Source organism: Sus scrofa, chromosome 1, assembly GCF_000003025.6.
Source record: "Sus scrofa isolate TJ Tabasco breed Duroc chromosome 1, Sscrofa11.1, whole genome shotgun sequence".
NCBI lineage: Eukaryota > Metazoa > Chordata > Mammalia > Artiodactyla > Suidae > Sus > Sus scrofa.
The window spans coordinates 60,957,505-60,976,342 of NC_010443.5; the positions used below are offsets into that span (position 1 = coordinate 60,957,505).

The window sequence follows — 18,838 nt, forward strand, 5'->3', positions numbered from 1 at the left end:
GCATTCTGTTGCTTGAGGAGACCTTTGTCCAGGTGCAAGCACTCTGGGAAGGGGTCCCATTTCCCAGCCTGTGTCTTTATGTTTTGAGACTGTAGATATGGTACAAACAAAAAAATGAGGAAGAGGAAAAAGAGACTTGAAATGCAAAGAAAGTTTTAACTATTTTCACAAGTCACAACTGGTTCCGATATTATATTTTTCATTGGGTATCATTGTTTTTTGAGATATAGTTGTAATATGACATTAGTTTTATATGTACAACATTCAATATTTGTATATATTGTAAAATAATCACCACACAAAAAGAAACATTTTAGTATATGAGAGAAATACACATAATATAATTGGTAGGTGGAGCTTTTTAAGGAGATAGGTGCTCTGAAAGATGTATTCAGAGCAAGAAGTCAGAATGGGGAGAACATCCTAGAAGAACGTGGCAATTTTAATTTAAAAAATTTTTTTTTGTCTTTTTTTGCCATTTCTTGGGTCGCTCCCACGGCATATGGAGGTTCCCAGCTTGGGGTCGAACCGGAGCTGCAGCCACCGGCCTATGCCAGAGCCATAGCAACGCGGGATCCGAGCCGTTCTGCAACCTACACCACAGCTCACGGCAACGCTGGATCGTTAACCCACTGAGCAAGGCCAGGGATCGAACCCGCAACCTCAAGGTTCCTAGTCGGATTCGTTAGCCACTGCGCCAGGACAGGAACTCCCAATTTGAGATTGGCCTTGAGTTGCAAAGAATAGCTGGTCACATAAAGGCAATGGAGGGACAGAAATTTCAGAGAGCAGAGGTAAAATAGAAAGGGCATAGCAGGGTGCATAATATAAGTTAGATTTTATTGGAAAAACAGGAACTATCTTGTGCATTTTAAACTGAAGAATTTAAATGATCTTGAAGGTAGATCTTAATAAGGCCTAACGACATCCTCATGTGTATTAGGAAGCAAAGCCTCTGAGTTGAGCCTTGGAATGACTGTAATCCAGATGGGCACCTTGATTGCTGCCTGTGGAAGACCCTGGCCAGAGGACCTAAATAAGTTACATAGGACTCCTGACTTCTAGAAGTTGGGATGATAAATGCTGGTTGGTAAGCTTCTGACTTGTGGGCTAATTTGTTATGCAATTGTACAAAAATAATACAAGAACTTCCACACATTTTTGTGGGCAGCTAATTTCCAAATTAAATTTCTTCAACTTAAAATGCCTAAAGTGGTTTCTATTTCCTCAATACATCAGGGCACTGAGGTATGAGAGTTCACTTGCTCCATTTACTTATATACTTATTATTTTCCATATTTTTTATTTCTGCCATTCTGTGTGGTGATATCATATGGTGGTTTTAGTATTTATCTAATGACTAATGAAGTTAAGCATCTTTATATGTTTATTGGCTATTTGAATATCATCATTTGTTAAGCGACTATGGAAAGTTTTGTCCTTGTTTTCTTGGTTGTCTTTTTATTATAGATAATAGGAATTGTTTATATATCTAGATACACATCTTTTGTCAGGTGTACCCGTCTTGCCACACTTTGTGATTTGTCTTTTTATTCTGTTAATGACATCTTTTGATAAAAAGAATTTCTCGACTTTTTACCATTTTACCATTATTTTCTTCTGGGATTAGTCATTTTAGTATCCTGTTCAAGTAATCTTTGCCTAAGTCAAGGCCACAAAGGGATTTCCTTATGTTTTCCTCTGAAATCTGTATTGTTTTCCCTTTCATATTGGGATCTGCAATCCATCTAGAATTGGTTTTTGTTTACAGTGGAAGGTAGCGGTCAAGATGGATTTTTTTTTTTTTTTCTCATGAAGTGGACAATAGACCCAGCATCATTTCTTGGAAAGACCCATTTTTCTGTATTGTACTACAATAGAGCTTTGATTGTAATCTGGTAGGTGACTCTGTATGTGAAAGGAAAAGTTTTTGAAAAATTCTGTTGTCAAAGAAACCGTATTAGTCAAAAATCTGGCATATTTACCAATTTTTGAATAAGACGGGAAGTATGCTACTTAAAATTCTGTGCCATTACATGGCTTCATAAAGGTCCCATTTATATTGACAGGGTTCAAAAACCTTTCTTTATATTTTGAGACACTATCTAGTTATTGTCCATTTGAAGTTTACCTTGATCCTTGGAAAATATATTGCTTACTTAAGACAAGCCCACAGATGTTTTATCTGCCTTAATTCTTCCTGTTTCATTGGACAGGAAATAGCATGCAATGTCACATGTGATGTTAGGCATTATGGCCAGAAAAAAGCTTTTAAAGGCGTGTCTATCAGTTTTTTCTGAGAGAGAGAAAAGGACTGGGAGCCGTGCATTCCTGCTGCTTCCTGCTTTTTCCCTTCCTGCTTTATCCCCCTTGAGACATAACACTTTATTACAAACAAAGTGATTATAGGAGCTTAGAACTTTAGGTATAAAATGCAGTATTTAAGTTTAAAATACATTACCTGTTCCCTAGCATTTAGGTGATTCTGTTACCTGGGCTGTCTGCTTAAGGCACTGCTCACACCCTCAGTTCATCTTCATCCATCCCTTAGAGTGATCCTTTTACAACCTGTATCAGAACACGTCACTCCTCCCCTGGCAACTCTTCAGTGATTCCCATTTCACTTCATTGTCAAAGTCAAGCTCATTAAGGACCCAAACAATCCCACTAAACTATGACCCCTGTGACCGCTGCCACTCTCTCGCTTCTTTCTTCTTTTTTTCCATCACACTGATTTCTTGCCGTTCTAACAGGCCAAGCAAGCTTATGCATCAGGGCATTGAATTCCCCCTGTCTGGAATGTTATTCCTCTAGACATTTATATCAATGATTCCTTCACCTCCTTTAGCTTTACTCAGATGTCTCTTCTCACAAAGTTTTCCTTAGACCTCTCTACCCCCATTTTTCTTTTTCTACAGATCTTATCACCACTCAGTATATACTGTCTTTACTTACTTTATTTATTGTCTGTCTTTCCAAACTAGAATGTGAGACTCATGAGGACAGGGAATATTTTTTCCCCTGGTGCCTCAAACACCCTTACACACATACTAGGTACTTGGTAGTTCAATATATATATGTATGTATCATTTGCAGTTAGTTTGACCTTGTGTTTTATAATCAGCTTTATAAAGATATTTCTTTTTTTAAAACTTTTTTTTATTTCCCCCGTATATTTTTTTTCTACTGTACATTATGGTGATCCAGTTACATATACATGTACACATTCTTTTTTCTCACATTTTCATGCTCCATCATAAGTGACTAGACATAGTTCCCAGTGCGACACAGCAGGATTGCATTGCTAATCCCTTCCGAAGGCAATAGTTTGCATCTATTAACCCCAAGCTCCCAATCCATCCCACTTCCTCCCCCTTGGCAGCGACAAGTCTATTCTTTAGTATGTGATTTTCTTTTCTGTGGAAATGTTCATTTGTGCCTTATATTAGATTTGTGCCTTCTGTGGAAATGTTCATTTGTGCCTTATATTAGATATAAGTGATATCGTATGGTATTTGTCTTTTTATTTCTGACTTACTTCACACAGTATAAGAGTCTCTAGTTCCATCCATGTGGCTGCAAATGGCATTATTTTGTTCTTTTTTATGGCTGAGTAGTATTCCATTGTGTATACTTACCATATCTTACTAATCCAGTCATCTGTTGATGGACATTTGGGTTGTTTCCATGTCTTGGCTATTGTGAATAGAGCTGCAATGAACATGAGGATGCATGTGTCTTTTTCAAGGAAAGTTTGTCCAGATATATGCCCAAGAGTGGGATTGCTGGGTCATACATAAAGATATTTCTAGGACATTTCTAGCAGTCTAGGTTTCCTGTAGGTGAGATTTTTGGCAGTGCCATTAGTGATAACAATTCAAATCTTTGAATGGTATTAGCATAGCTAATATATAAATTTCAAAAGAGAGAACAATATGTCAGAGGATGTATATTCATTTTTAAAGAGACCTATGCATAATAAAATATAGTAGATAATTATTGGGGATATAAGGAAGAATTAAGCAGGATATGTTCTAATTATACATGCTTAGTAAATTAAAAAAAAATTGTCTCTGAGATCAGAGATGGACAGCTGACCCTCACTCTAGTTTACCTACTTAGAAACAAAGTGTACTAATAAATGTTTAGATCTAAGGGAATGAAGAAAGAGCATTCTCTAAATATTTTAAGGTTCTTGAAAGTAAACCATATGAAAGTCTTAAAGCAGGTATTCATTTTATTCCTAGAAATATCTCAAAAATATATTTAAATTATGTGTGAATGTGTATTTTCTGGGGGAAGTTTCCCAAATACAATTGTTGAGGAATCCAAGCTGAAAAATTCAGAACCCAGCTTTAGATCAGTGATTCTCATGTCTGGCAACATGTGAAAATCATCCAGGAGTCTTTTTTACAGTTGTTACCCCAGGCCTGCATTTTAGCAAGTTGATTTATATGGAACAATCTGGGGTGGCATCTAGGCACTAGTTTTTTGTTTGTTTTTTGGTATTTTTTTAAAAGCTACTTGAGTGATTCTACTGCATACTCAGAGCTGAGAATAATTGCTCAAGAGCAGTAAACATATAACAAAAGTCATATATAACTTGAAATTTGTAGTAGCCACACTAAAAATATTGAAAAGAAATAGGTGAGGGAAGATGTTGGCCAAAGAGTACAAACTTCCAGTTACAAGATGCATATGTTCTTGAAACTAATGTACAGCATGGTGATTATAGTAACAATACTTTATCATATATTTCAAAGTTGTTAGGAGAGAATATTTTAAATGATTTCACCACACCAAAAATATTGTAAATTTATGAGGTCATGAATGTCTTAACTAACCTTATTGTGGTAATCATTTTGCAACATATACGTGTATCAAATTACCATGTACACTTTAAACTTATACAGTGTTATAGGTCAGTTTTACCTCAGTAGAGCTAGAAATTTGTTAAAGAGTGAAATTCATCTTAATGATGCATTTTATTTAAGCTAATATTTCAAAAATGTTATTTCAACATGTGGCATTAGTCACATTTCAAGCACTCAATAGCTCATGGGCTAGTGGCTACCATATTGGGTAGTTTACATCAGAATTACCTAGAAGTTTTGTTAAAACATAGCTTATTCAGAGTTCCCACTGCAGCGGCTTGGGTCCAATCCCCAGCCATGCAGAGTGGGTTAAAGGATTTGGCATTGTTGGAGCTGAGGCTTGCATTCAACCCCTGGCTGGGGAACTTCCATGTGCTGTGAGTGCAGCTATAAAAAAACAAAAAACACAGCTTGTTCAATTTCTGATTTGGTAGGTCTAGGATAGGGCCTGGGAATGTGCATGACTAACAGGTTTCCAGATCATGCTTTTGCTTCTCATTTTGGAATCACACCATGAGAGCCACCCTTTGAACACTATTTTTTTTTTTTTCTTTTTTTTAGGGCTGCATTTGCAGCATATGGAAGGTTCCCAGGCTAGGGGTTGAATTGTTGAAATTGAGCTGCAGTTGGCTGCCAGTGCCACAACCACAGCAATGTGGGATCTGGGCCACAGCTTTCAGCAACACCAGATCCTTAACCCACTGAGCGAGGCCAGGGGTTGAATCTGCATCCTCATGGGTGCTAGTCTGGTTAATAAACCAATGAGCCACAATAGGAACTCCCTGGAACACCAGTTTTTAATGTTGGCTGCTCATTGGAATTAGCTGGAAATTTTTATCTTTATGTTTTCTATCCTTATTCTTTTAATAGGATTTAAGTGCTGAGAAAAATTATTTACATAAATAAGTAGATTGAAAAAAGGGACTTTGAAATATCAATACCACCTAATTATTTGATATATTTTATTCTTAAATGTTAAAACGCATAGATCTGTATCAAAAAAACATTTTTTCTTTTAATTTTTTATTAAAATACATGTGCCAATTTCTCCTATACAGCGAAGTGATCTAATCATACACACACACACAGACACACACTCCTTTTTTCAATATTTTCTTTTTTTTTTGTCTTTTTGCTGTTTCTTGGGCCGCTCCCACGGCATATAGAGGTTCCCAGGCTAGGGGTCAAATCGGAGCTGTAGCCTCCGGCCTATGCCAGAGCCACAGCAACGTGGGATCCGAACCACGTCTGCAACCTACACCACAGCTCACGGCAACGCCGGATCGTTAACCCACTGAGCAAGGGCAGGGACTGAACCCTCAACCTCATGGTTCCTAGTCAGATTCGTTAACCACTGCGCCATGATGGAACTCCAATATTATTTTCCATTACAGTCTATCCCAAGAGACTGGATATATTTCGCTGTGCTATATACTGTAGGACCTCATCACTTACCCTTTATAAATGATAGTTTGCATCTGTTAACCCCAAATTCACAATCCTTCCCATTCCCCCCTTCTACCCCTTGAAAACCACAAGTCTTTTCTCTGTGTCTGTGTTTCTGTTTTGTAAATAGGTTCATTTGTGACATATTTTAGATTTCACGTATAGGTGATATCATATGGAGTTTCTCTTTGTCTTTCTGACTGACTTCACTTACGATAATCTCTAGTTGTATCCATGTTGCTGCAAATGGTGTTATTTCATTACTTTTTATGGCTGAGTGGTATTCCATTGCATATACATACCACATCTTAATCTATTCATCTGTCATTGGATATTTAGGTTGTTTCCATGTCTTGGCTATTGTGAATAGTGAACATAGGGGTGCATGTATCTTTTTGAATTATAATTTTGTCTTGATATATGCCTAGGAGTAAGATTGCTAGATCATATGGTCATTCTATATTTAGTTTTCTGAGGAACCTCCACACTGTTTTCCACAGTGGTTGAACCAATTTACAGTCCCATGAGCAGTGTAGGAGGGTTTCCTTTTCTTCACACCCTCTCCAGTGTTTGTTATTTGTAGACTTATTCATGATGGCCGTTCTGACCATTGTGAGATGGTATCTCATTGATTTGCATTTTTCCAATGAGTGATGTTTTCATGTACATCTTTGCATGTACCTACTGGCCATCTCCATATCTTCTTTGGAGAGATGACTATTTAGGTCTTCTGCCCACTTTGCAATTGGGATTGTTTGTTTTTTTGTGGTTGTTATATGATTTGTTTGAATATTTTGGAGATTAACCCTTGTTGGTTGCATCCTTTGCAACTTTTCTCCCATTCCATAGGTTGTCTTTTCTTTTTCTTTTTTTTAAATGCTTCCTTTGCTATGTAAAAGCTTCTAAATTTAATTAGGACCCATTCATTTATTTTTGTTTTTATTTCTCTTGCATTGGGAGACTGACCTAAGAAAACTTATATGCAGTTGATGTCAGAGAATGGTTTGTCTCTGTTCTCTTCTAGGAGTTTGATGGTGTCATGCCTAATATTTAAGCCATTTTGAGTTTATTTTTTGTGCATAGTGTGAGCTCTGTTCTAGTTTTATTGATTTACATGCAGCTATCCAGTTTTGCCAGCACAACTTGATGAAGAGATTGTTTCCATTTTATATTCTTGCCTCCTATCGAAGATTAATTGACCATAGGTGTCTGGGCTTTTTATTCTGTTTCATTGATCCATATGTTTGTTTTTGTACCAGTACCAAACTGTCTTGACTACAGTAGCTTTGTAATATTGTCTGAAGTCTGGGAGAGTTATGATTCATGTCCCCCCCCCCACCTTAGGATTTCTCTGGTGATTCTGGGTCTTTGATGGGTCCATATAAATTTTTGGGTTATTATAGTTATGTGAAAAATACCATAGGCAATTTGATAGGGATTGCATTAAATCTGTAGATTGCTTTGGGAAGTATGGCCATTTTAACAATGTTAGTTCTTCCAATTCAGGAGAATGTATTATCTTCCCATTTCATTGACTCCTCTTTAATTTCCTTGATTAATGTTTTATAGTTCTCAGTGTATAAGTCTTTCACCTCTAGGTCAGGTTTATTCCTAGGTATTTTATTTGTTTTTGGTACAGTTTTAAAAGGTAATGTGTTTTTATATTCATTTTCTATATTTCATTGTTAGTATACAGAGATGCAGCCAGTTTCTGAATGTTAATGTTATAGCCTGCTACTTTGCTGAATTCCTTGACCAGACTGAGTAAAACCTTAGGGTTTTATATAAATATATATATATATGTATGTATGTATGTGTGTGTATATATATATATAAATAGATGGGTTTTTAAAATATATATAAACATATAAATATAGGGTATGTGCATATATGTGTATATATTATGTATATATTATCATATTATGTATGTATATATATGTATATGTATATATTATCATGTAATCTGCATATAGTGATAATTTTACCTCTTCTTTCCAATTCAGATACCTTTTCTTTTTCATTTTTGTCTGAGTGTTGTGGCTAGTATTTCAATACTATGTTGAATAAAAGTGGTGAGAGTGTGTGTCCTTTTCCTGTTCCAGGTTTTAGCATGAAGGCTTTGAGCTTTTTCTCCATGGAGTACTATATTGGCTGTGGGTTTGTCATAAATGGCTTTTATTGTGTTGAGATATGTTCCCTTTATACCCACTTTGGTAGGAGTTTTTATCATGAATGGAATTTGGCCTTGGTCAAATGCATTTTCTGCATCTATTAAGATGATCATGTGTTTTTTTTTCCCCTCCTTTTTTATTATTATTTTTTTATTAGTTATTTCCCCAATACAAATTTTTTTTTCTACTGTGCAGGATGGTGACCCAGTTTTGTTTTTTGTTTGTTTGTTTGTTTTACTTTTGTTAATTTTGTTTTAGACATTGATCAGTTTGCATATGTTGAACCATCCTTGTGAACTTGGGATGAATTCCACTTAGTCGTGGTTTATGATCTTTTTTATGTGTTGCTGGATTTGGTTTGCTAAAATTTAGTTGAGAATTTTTGAATCTATATTCATCAAAGATATTGGTCCCTAATTTTCTTTTTTGGTAGTGTGTTTATCTGGTTTTGGTATTAGGGTGATGATGGCTTCAAAGAATGCCTTTGGGAGTGTTTCTTCTTCTACCTGGGAAGTATTAAATATACTACTACTTGGCTTAATTAGAGATTGTGGTGTGCCTGAGGTGAAACCTAGGCTTGAGATTCTCAGATGATATTTTAAAATTTTTCATTTTTAAAGAATTATTGATTCACAAATTGCAAAAAATATACAGACAGGGATTGCATACCATTAACTCAGTTTCCCTTAATGTTAACATCTTTGCAAAACAATTTTATAGTGTTGAAACCATAAAACTTTTCACTGGTACAATCCACAGTGTATTCAGTTGTCACAAGTTTTACGCTCATTTGTGTGTGTGTTTCTATGAAATTTTATGTCATGTGTAGTCTCAGGTAGCCGCCACCATAATCCAGATACAGAATTGTTACATTATCAAAAAGATTGTACATGCTTCCCTTGTGTTGTTACATAAACCCTCTCCATAGCATCCCTAACCCTTGACAACCATGGATATCTTTTCCATCGCTATCATTTTGTTATTTCAAGAAGGTTACAAAAATGGAGTCATAGAGTCCATAAGATTTTGAGATTGGCTATTCTTGGTCAACATACTATCCATGAGGTTTTTCTAAGGTTTTGAATCAATAGTTCATGCTTTTTATTGATAGTAGCATTTTATTGTATGAATATACCACAGTCTATTTACCCATTCATCCATTGAAGAACATTTGGATTACTTCCACATTTTGACCATTAGAAATAAAGCTGTGAACATTCATGTATAGGTTTTGGTATGACAATAAGTTTCCATTCTCTGGGATAAATGCCCAAGAATATAATTATTGGATCACATGGTAAGTACAAGTTTAGTTTTATAATAACTGAAACTGCTATATTATTTTTCAGAGTGGCCATACCATTCTACATTCTCATCAGTAATGTATGAATGATTTATTTTTTTTGCATCCTTGCAAGGTTTGGTGTTATCACAATTAAAAAAAATTAACCACTAATTTAGGTATGTAGTGATTCCTCATTGTGATTTTAATTTGCATTTCACTAATATCTAATGATGCTGAATATTTTCCCATATGCTTACTTGCTGTCTGTACATCCTCTCTGGTGAAATGACTCTTCAGATCCGTTGCTTATTTTCCAGTTGTACTGTTTTTTTTCTGTACAGTTGAGGATTGAGAGTTTAGTATATATTCTAGATGCCACTCCTTTTATAAATATGTGGCTTACAGATATCTCTCAGTCTGTAGCTTGTTTTTCCTTCCTCTTCACAAGGTCTTCCACAGGGAAAAATTTTTTAATTTTGATGAGGTTCAAATTATCAATTTTTTTCTTTTATGAATTGTGCTTGTGTTGTCAAGTCTAAAATCTCTTTGCTTGCACTAGAGAATTAAGACTTTTCCATATGTTTTTAACTAAAAGTCTAATAGTTTTACATTTTACATTTAAGCCTGTGATTCTTTTGAGTTAATACTTTCTTATAAAATATGAGGTTTAGGTAAAGTTTTATTTTGGGGGCTCCATGCTCCAGTTGCTCCAGCATCATTTGTTGAAAAGACATCTACGACAAAGTGTAAAAATTGCAAATACTTTCCCAGTAAAGTTTAAAAACCACTGCAAACTTTGGCATATTAATACCCTTGCATCTGCCTCCCTCTTCTGGTGCATTCTGCAAGTCATTAAGAAGTTTGTTTCAAAAGTCTCAGGTACCAAATGTACACATCTGAGTTTGTCTAAATCAAAGATTCTGGGTTGAGGTTCAGATTTATAAATAAATTTCTTAATTTTCTTCACCTCCCCTCTTTTCCTCATCTCTTTCTTTCTCCCCTCTTTCCTTTGATTCCTCTTAACATTTCTCTGCTTCTTTCTCCTCCTTTGCAAGACTTGGTTGCAGAACCTGAGGATGTAGCAATTGCACATTATACTTAACCTTCATGGAACTTAAACTCTGCATGACAGAGACAAATAATGTGACCAGCTAAAAATAATACAGGCCCAGAGAGTAAAAAGTGTTTGCAGAATAGTAAATACTGGTATTATGATCACATTTATTAGAAAAGAAGACAAATTTAAATCAGGATGTAAGCAGATTTCTTTTTCAGTAAAAGTTTTTTTAAATTGAATCCTGAATTAGTAAGATTGAAGGAAGCAGTTGGGCTAAAGTCTGGGGAAAGGACATTCCACATTGAAGGAACAGTGATGCAAAGGTCTTGAATTGTTACTGAGATCCGTTCTTTTCTAATCAGACATAGAAATTCACTGTGACTTATGTTAGGCCAGACAGTTTGGTACTGTTTGGGATTGGCTGGCAGAGTCCAGATATATGCGTTCTTCTGAGCTCAAATGAGAAGTCTGTATTTTGTTTTCTTTCCAAGGGATGACGTTGATGGCTTCTAAATGGGAAAGTAATATGATTCACATTTTTTTTTTATTTTTGTTATTATTTTTTTTTTGCTTTTATAGAGTTGCACCCATGTCATATGGAAGTTCCCAGGCTAGGGGTCAAATCAGAACTACAGCTGCCAACCTACAGCACAGCCATAGCAATGCAGGATCCAAGCTGTGTCTGTGACCTATACCACAGCTCATGGCAACACTTGATCCTTAACCCCCTGAGTGAGGCCAGGGCTTGAAACCGTATCTTCATGGATACTAGTTGGGTTCGTTACCACTGAGCCACAATAGGAACTCCTGATTCACATTTTAAAATGACTGCTTTGGTTAATGTGTGAAAAAAAGTCATATGGGGAAATCAAAGGGAAATGAGCAAATAGAGGATTCTTGGAGAACCCTCAGTGAGAGATGATCAAGATGGGGATGGGAGTGACAACAGGGGACATATAGAGAGATGCTTGGATTCCAACTATAATTTGGAGTAGAACCACTAAGACTTATAAATGTAATAAGTGAGCTAAGAGAGGAATCAAACATTATTTTTTTAATGTGAGAAACTGAATAATGTTCTAATTTACTGAAATGGGTAAAACTAGAAGAAAGTAGATTTGGGAGGTACTAAGTATCCAGTGTTTGTTTTATACTTGTACTGAGATGCTTACAGTACATCCAAGTTGAGATGCTAAGTGGTCACATGGAGATGGAAATCTGGAGATCAAGGGAAAGGTCAGATATAAACACACACATAAGTCATAAGGTAATTAAAACCTTTGAACTTGATGAAATCACATCCAGGGAGAATATAAGTCTAGAAGAAGACATACAGGGATCCCAATATATAGAGGTTTTCAAGGAATAGAAGAGCTAATGAGAAAGGACGCATAAAGAAGAGTGTGGTATCCTAGAATACAATAGGACAATGTGTTTTAAGGAGTGGCAGCCCTACCAAATGCTGACAAGAGGTCAAGAAGAATAAGAATTTGAATAAGATAGAGAAGTGGTCTTGGGCTTTATGCACAGGCACTTTGTGCTCATAGAAATATGAGGACAGAATTTCCTCATATTTCTTGTCCTAGTGTCTGAAGGAAGAATAGAAGCAGAAGATGAGAAGTTGACTTCATGGTAAGCCTTGCAATATTGTGGTATCTGTAGGATTGAAAATGACTGCAGCCTATCTTAAGCTAGCAAAAAAACATGTTGGCTTATATAAGGAATTGAAGCCTTGGGGCTGGTTTTAGGACTTACTGGTGCCAGGGAATCAATCACTCCCAAGGCTTTCTTTCTGCCTCTGATTATTTTATAAAAATAGTTCCTTTGTTGGATGGAGCTTGTTTCTGAGAGCAGTACGTTCTCTGGAGGTTCTAAGACATATTTGGGGAAAGGATGTTGTGGGGAGTTTGGAGTAGATGGGGGTTCTGTCAGAGTAGATGGAGAAAGTAAGCAGGATAATATGGGCTACAATAATTCAACAAATATATTTTTATTTTTTGTCTTTTTTAAAATATATTTTTAAAACTATAGTTCATGCTTGAACAACATGAGTTTGAACTACATGGGTCCGCTTATAGGCAGATTTTTTTCCAGTAAATTCTACAGTACTATATGATCTGTAATTGGTTGAATCCAAGGATGTAGAACCACACACAGATAAAGAGGAATGACTGTAAAATTGCACTTAATGTTTAACTATGGGAAGGGTCAGTGCCCTAATCGCTATGTTGTTCAAGGGTCAACTGTATTTCCCCTCATCCATCCATAGAAAAGATTACTGGGACCTCACTGTATCCTCATCATGTACATAAAAACATTCATATGTAATATCCAGCATTATTTATGGCATATGAATATATGTGTATGTGCATACATACAATAGATGTCTTGTAATAGAATTTTCATTTATTTTTTATTGAAATGCAGAGTGTTTCTGAAAAGCGGATAGCAGTATAGTTTTAGTAGTTTCCTGAACTCTCTCTGGAAAGGACTGAGCAATGATTTTTTTTTTTTAATATGTGGAACAATCATAGGAATACATTGAAGACTGAAACGTGGGACCTAAGGAGAGTAAACATATTTGTGATATAAATCTTGCTCTACTCTCTAATGCTCAGTTACTCTCATAATAGACTGTATTAGGCATGTACTCATTGGTCACTATTCTCAATATGTAGTAGAATAAATTAAAAAAAAAAAAGAGACTCAAAGACAGCCCACTTAAAAAAGCAGGTACAGAAGTAAAAACACATTGTTATTCTAAATAGCATTATGTTCTAGATTCTAACTAAGCCCTTCTTGAGATGTAAGATAGTCAAATCCCTTTGACAAACTCCCTTTGCATCTGCCATAACAAGGCTGAAGTTTCTTCCAGAGAAAATATCTCAAAAGGAAGAAAGTGAGACTGAAGTTCCCATTAGGATTTCCTCTCTCAGCTTGATGGAGCAAGATCCTTAGTTTTTAGAGATTTATACCTTGGCAGAAGCCATCTCTCTCTCCCTGTATCTGCATCCCCATCTCTCTATGCCTGCATCCCCATCCCTAATCTACATGCAGTTGACCAGAGAAACAATACCTGATGTGATTGTAACAGGTTATCTTGTTCTTTACACACAAAAAGCTACCCATAAACAGCTTCTCTGTATGCTGCTGATCCCACAGCTTCTGAGTCACTTTAAATAACCTTGTCTGAACTCAGTTGGGCAAGTGAGTATAGTTTCAAAATGGTGTAAATACATCATTGTCTATCAAAGAGAAATAAACTTTCACCTGCAACAAAAGGAATTATTAAATCAACTCATCATCTGCCATGTGTACTCTCTGGACAGTCTGGGAAAGGAAGCGTGTTTTAATGCCATGTTCCCCAGCAGAGGGCCTTTGTTGGTTTATGGTTTTTGGTATAAATTTCTTAGTACTATGTTTGTTTGATGAATATTTCAATTCAAAGGATGCCTCTATATAACACTCTCTTTTTGTCTCTTCTTCAGATATAAATTGTAGCATCACATAACCTCAAATAGTTTTCATTAAATTTTCTAAGCACTGGCTCTGTTCCCTGTATTTACATCATATAGAAGTTGATAATTTTCTTTTCCATCGCACCATTTACTTTCATCCATTTTTCTGAAAAGTTTTCAATAACTATAGCTTCAATAACTCAGGCCTATGTTCCAAGGCTGTACTGTTAGAAAAATTGTATGAAAGGAAATGAATTTATGGTGCCTGTTCACTAATTGGATGTGATATTTGTAGTAAGTTGAGCTCTTAGTGCCAGGCGTTTATCTTGGAAATAAATGCTATTCAGGAAGCACTTTCAAAAAGGTTACTACAGTCTTAATCTGGGCTACATTGTTGAATGGTGCATAATGACATATGCATTCACACCTATGGTCAAATCCTAGTTCCCATTCTTATTCATTTTGAGAGTTAGGGCAGGTCTCTCCAGCTGTTTCCTATCAGTTTCCTCATCTAATAGGGATGAAAATATGTATCTCCCAGAGTAATTGTAACAGTTTGAGATTTTGAATATAACTCACCATAGTGCCTTGCAATCAAACTTTGCAGAAGTTGTCTTTTAGCAAAAAAGACTAAATCAGTAGTCTTTTAACAAATTATATATATTCCTTATTACGGTAGATTACCAGCCTAATTGACGTGGATAACAATAAGTTATATAGGCCCAGCTTCCTTTGCCGAGGCCCTGACTCCATCTCAACCATCCATAACGAGTGCCTCATCCTTGCCAGTCTCATTCATTTCTCATTTGGAACCAGTTACAGACCTTCGCCATGATGGAACCCTCATGTGTCTGTGGTAGGTTTGAGGAGCCCTAACCCCTGAATGCTTCTGTGGAATGGACACTGGGTTGATCTGTGCCATTCTGCCTCAACCTCCTTGGAACCTGGTACTATGAACTTACCTAAATAGTATTGGTAGTTGGTGTGCGGAGGATGCCTATGTTCCAGTTCTTTTACACTTACTTAAAAAAATACTTTGTAAAAATCTATTTCGTAAGTTTTACTATTGTTACAGGGACATTTATTTTGCAGCACTGCTGCAAAAACAGGTTATTTCTAACTTGATATTGGGAATTATTTATGGAACTTTGCATGTTTTTTAGATACCCACCCAAATTACTGAATTCTATTTTTAATTCTAGAAGTTTAGAATATCTTGTATTTTCTGGGCATGCATCATTTATTTTGTAAATAGACATGTTTTTTATTTTTCTAATTTTTTAAAAAAAATTTCAAGTCCAATTGCATTAATAACTAAATTGACCAAAATAATTTTTACAATCATAATGGTTAGCACAGGCATTCTTGTCTTGTTCTACACTTTTGTAGTATTTAACATTTCATCATTCGCTATAGGTGTAAGTTTTTATTAAATATCTGTTATCAATGTTTATCAACATTAGATCATTTCCATGTATTTCTATTATAGCATTTTTATTAGTATTGACTATAAACTTTATTGAAATTCATATAATCATATGAATTTTTTACCTAAGTAGATATCCTGATTTTGATCATTCTTTCTGGAATGAACATTAGTTAGTTATCACTTATTATGATTTTATCTGTTTCTTGTGAGGAAATTCACATAACATAAAATCGATGATTCAAAATGTCAATTCATTGATTTTTAGTGCATTCACAATGTGTTCAACTATGAGTATTACCTAGTTCTAAAACATTGTTCTCACCCAAGAGGAATCCCATTAAGCAGTTATTCCCAATTCTCATTCTCCTCTCCTTCCACCAGCTGACAAGCACTAATCAGCTCTCTGTCTCTATGGATTTTTCCTATACTGTATATTTCACATAAATGGAATCATACAATATGTGGTCTTTTGTGACTGACTTCACTCACCTCACATATTTTCAGGTTCATCCAAGTTGTAGCATGTATCAGTACTTCATTTATTTTTCATACTGTATATCATGCTTTGTCTCTCCATTCATGCTGTGATTGTTTGTTTTCACCACTGGCTATTTTGAATAGTGCTGCTATGAATGTGTGTGGATATGTTTTCATTCAAGTACCTGTTTTCATTTTTATTGGGTGTATCCTGAGTGGATTTGCTCAGTTGTGTACTTTACATTTAATTTTTTTGAGGAATTGTCAAACTCTTTTCCACAGTACCCACACCCTTTCACGTCCCACCTAGTAATGTATGAGTGTTCCAATTTCTCCAGCCATTGTAGGCAAGACTCTCTCACCCATCTTTAGAACTTTGCATAGAGAAAAAACATTGTTACCTACTGCTCATGGGTAAGTAGTTCTGCCTCTGCTTACTTGCTTCTTTTACTTGAAGGAAAAAGCTTTCTGTTCCACCAGGCTAGGTGCAAGATTGAAGAAGAAAAGATATTTCCAACAATGTGTGGATATGGACAGGAAGTAGTGTTGACCCTTAGGTTTTATGAAAGATTCTATGATTTAGCCTTTTCTCATCAGGAGAGAGTCATTTTCTTGCTAAATTCATTTCCATTCAGGGCAGAAAGTTAGTGTAAAAATTTTTTTGCTTGAAGTTCTTATCCTTTTACTTTTCCCACTTGTAGCTCATTCTTCATCCTGTGTCTTAAAAGGATTCATACTTTTCTTTCAGAATCCACGTCTTAAAATATATATTATATATATTATGCATAATAATTTCTTGTCTTTAAATAATTTAAGAAAATGCTCATACTTCTAATTATTTTTAATGCAATATTGCATTTATAATTTAGTAATTCAGATTTACATTGTCCTCCTCCCAAAAATGATATCAAAGAAGCATTTGGTAGTAATTGGAAGTAATTGAAGGAGCATGTGTTATAATATATGCCACCAGATAAAGTTCATATTTGAACAACTCTCTGCTATAGAAGTTCAAAAGAGGGCCAGGAAACAAAGAAATGTTTTTAAATGATTCTTAAACATTGTACAGTGTTATATTGGGGTGTGCATTTAACTGATAACTTTACCATCAGATTTGGTGATATTTATCATAAAGCACATACATTTGTCTTTATCCTTTGAGCTAACTAAAATTTTCATATAGAATTCTGCATAGTTGGGAGTTCCCCTCGTGGTGCAGCAGAAACGAATCCACCTAGTATCTACTAGGATGTGGGTTCAATCCCTTTCCTTGCTCAGTGGGTTAAGGATCTGGTGTTTCCTTGAGCTGTGGTGTAAGTCACAGATGTGGCTCAGATCCCGCATCGCTGTGGCTGTGGTGTAGGCTGGAAGCTGTAGCTCTGATTTAACCCCTTGCCTGGGAACTTATGTATGCTGCTGGTGCGCCCCTAAAAAGCGAAAGAAAAAAAAAAAAAGAATTCTGCATAGTTAAGTCCAGTTTTAAAAAAAAAAAAAAAAAGGCTCGTCCAGTAGTGCCTTGCTGAGCCAGAACAAGGAGCTCTTCTAAACAATGATACGATTAGTTGACATCAAATTTACTCTACATTCAGTGTTAGGTAAAACTAATATATAATAATAAAAGTTGGATCAATGTAAACTTGCAAATAGTACAAGAGATGAGCTTTAGATGAACTATTTAATGCAGTCCAGAAAACCAAATCCCAACCCATTACCAGACATGAAGAGAAGTAAATGAAGGAAAACCAAATGATTAAATGCTTTCATCTGGAAATTTGATTTCAATATTCAGAAACTCTACAATTCTCCTAATTCATCATGGTCTTTGTTTATTACTAATAAATTAGTGTGCTGATGGAAAGAATTCATTACCCTTTCTGCACACTTCACTAGTTGCAGGTCATTTATTAATCTGTGTTATCTGGTGAGACTAAAACAGCTGTAATTACATTGTTAAACATTGATTAATAAGCAACTCTCATCTCTAATAAAAGAAACATGTAAAATGTGTATTCTTTCAAGTATTTAGCTTAAAGTTTTACTCTCCTCTTGGGAATGAGGAATTTCAGAATGCCATTAATATTCTTTCTGAGAAAACTTGATTTGCTTTTGCAGCTGCTTCCAGTCACACCTATGAAACCTGATTACCAAAAAGAATTCAATTACACTAAAGAAACTCATCTTGGCCACAAAATAGTATTAATTCCCTAAAATTAACATTGAAAATTGAAGGGTACTTTTATGATTTTCAGTTATTTTTCTTTAATGTAATGTTAAAAGGCTACTCAATCAACTCTCTGTTTTTATTTCCTCTATTTTGATTATACAATTGAATACACATCCATTTGCGGTTTGGAATTCAAATATTTTGCAGATTGGCAGAACTTCAACAGCCAGAAGCATATTAAAAAAAAAAAAAACCCTCTGTAGTTATTGTTTATTAGGTTTCTAGTATAATCAGGTTGATTTAAGTGTTACCAGAACATTATTACATGTCAGATATTTTGATTATCATTAACAGTAAACAAGCAGACTACTTCTGACACATGAGCAAATTACACAATTTCCTTTCCATCAATACCATAGAAAGTAAAGTAATTTAAGAAATGATTTTCTAGTAGATGTTTTAAGCCTAACCCAATCA

The 18,838-nt window shown here is 35.3% G+C and overlaps 1 long non-coding RNA gene across 4 annotated transcripts in view; it reads left to right on the forward strand.

Moving 5' to 3' along the window:
* LOC106508897 overlaps window positions 1-18,838 on the forward strand; it is a 150,233-nt gene that overhangs the window by 1,271 nt on the left and 130,124 nt on the right. For 3 of the 4 annotated variants that reach the window (XR_002343608.1, XR_001306016.2, XR_002343593.1), the window contains exon 3: window positions 944-1,090. The exons of the other annotated variant lie outside the window; for it this stretch is intronic. This is a non-coding gene — a long non-coding RNA (uncharacterized LOC106508897). The remainder of the gene's footprint in view (window positions 1-943; window positions 1,091-18,838) is intronic. 4 annotated transcript variants of the gene reach the window in all.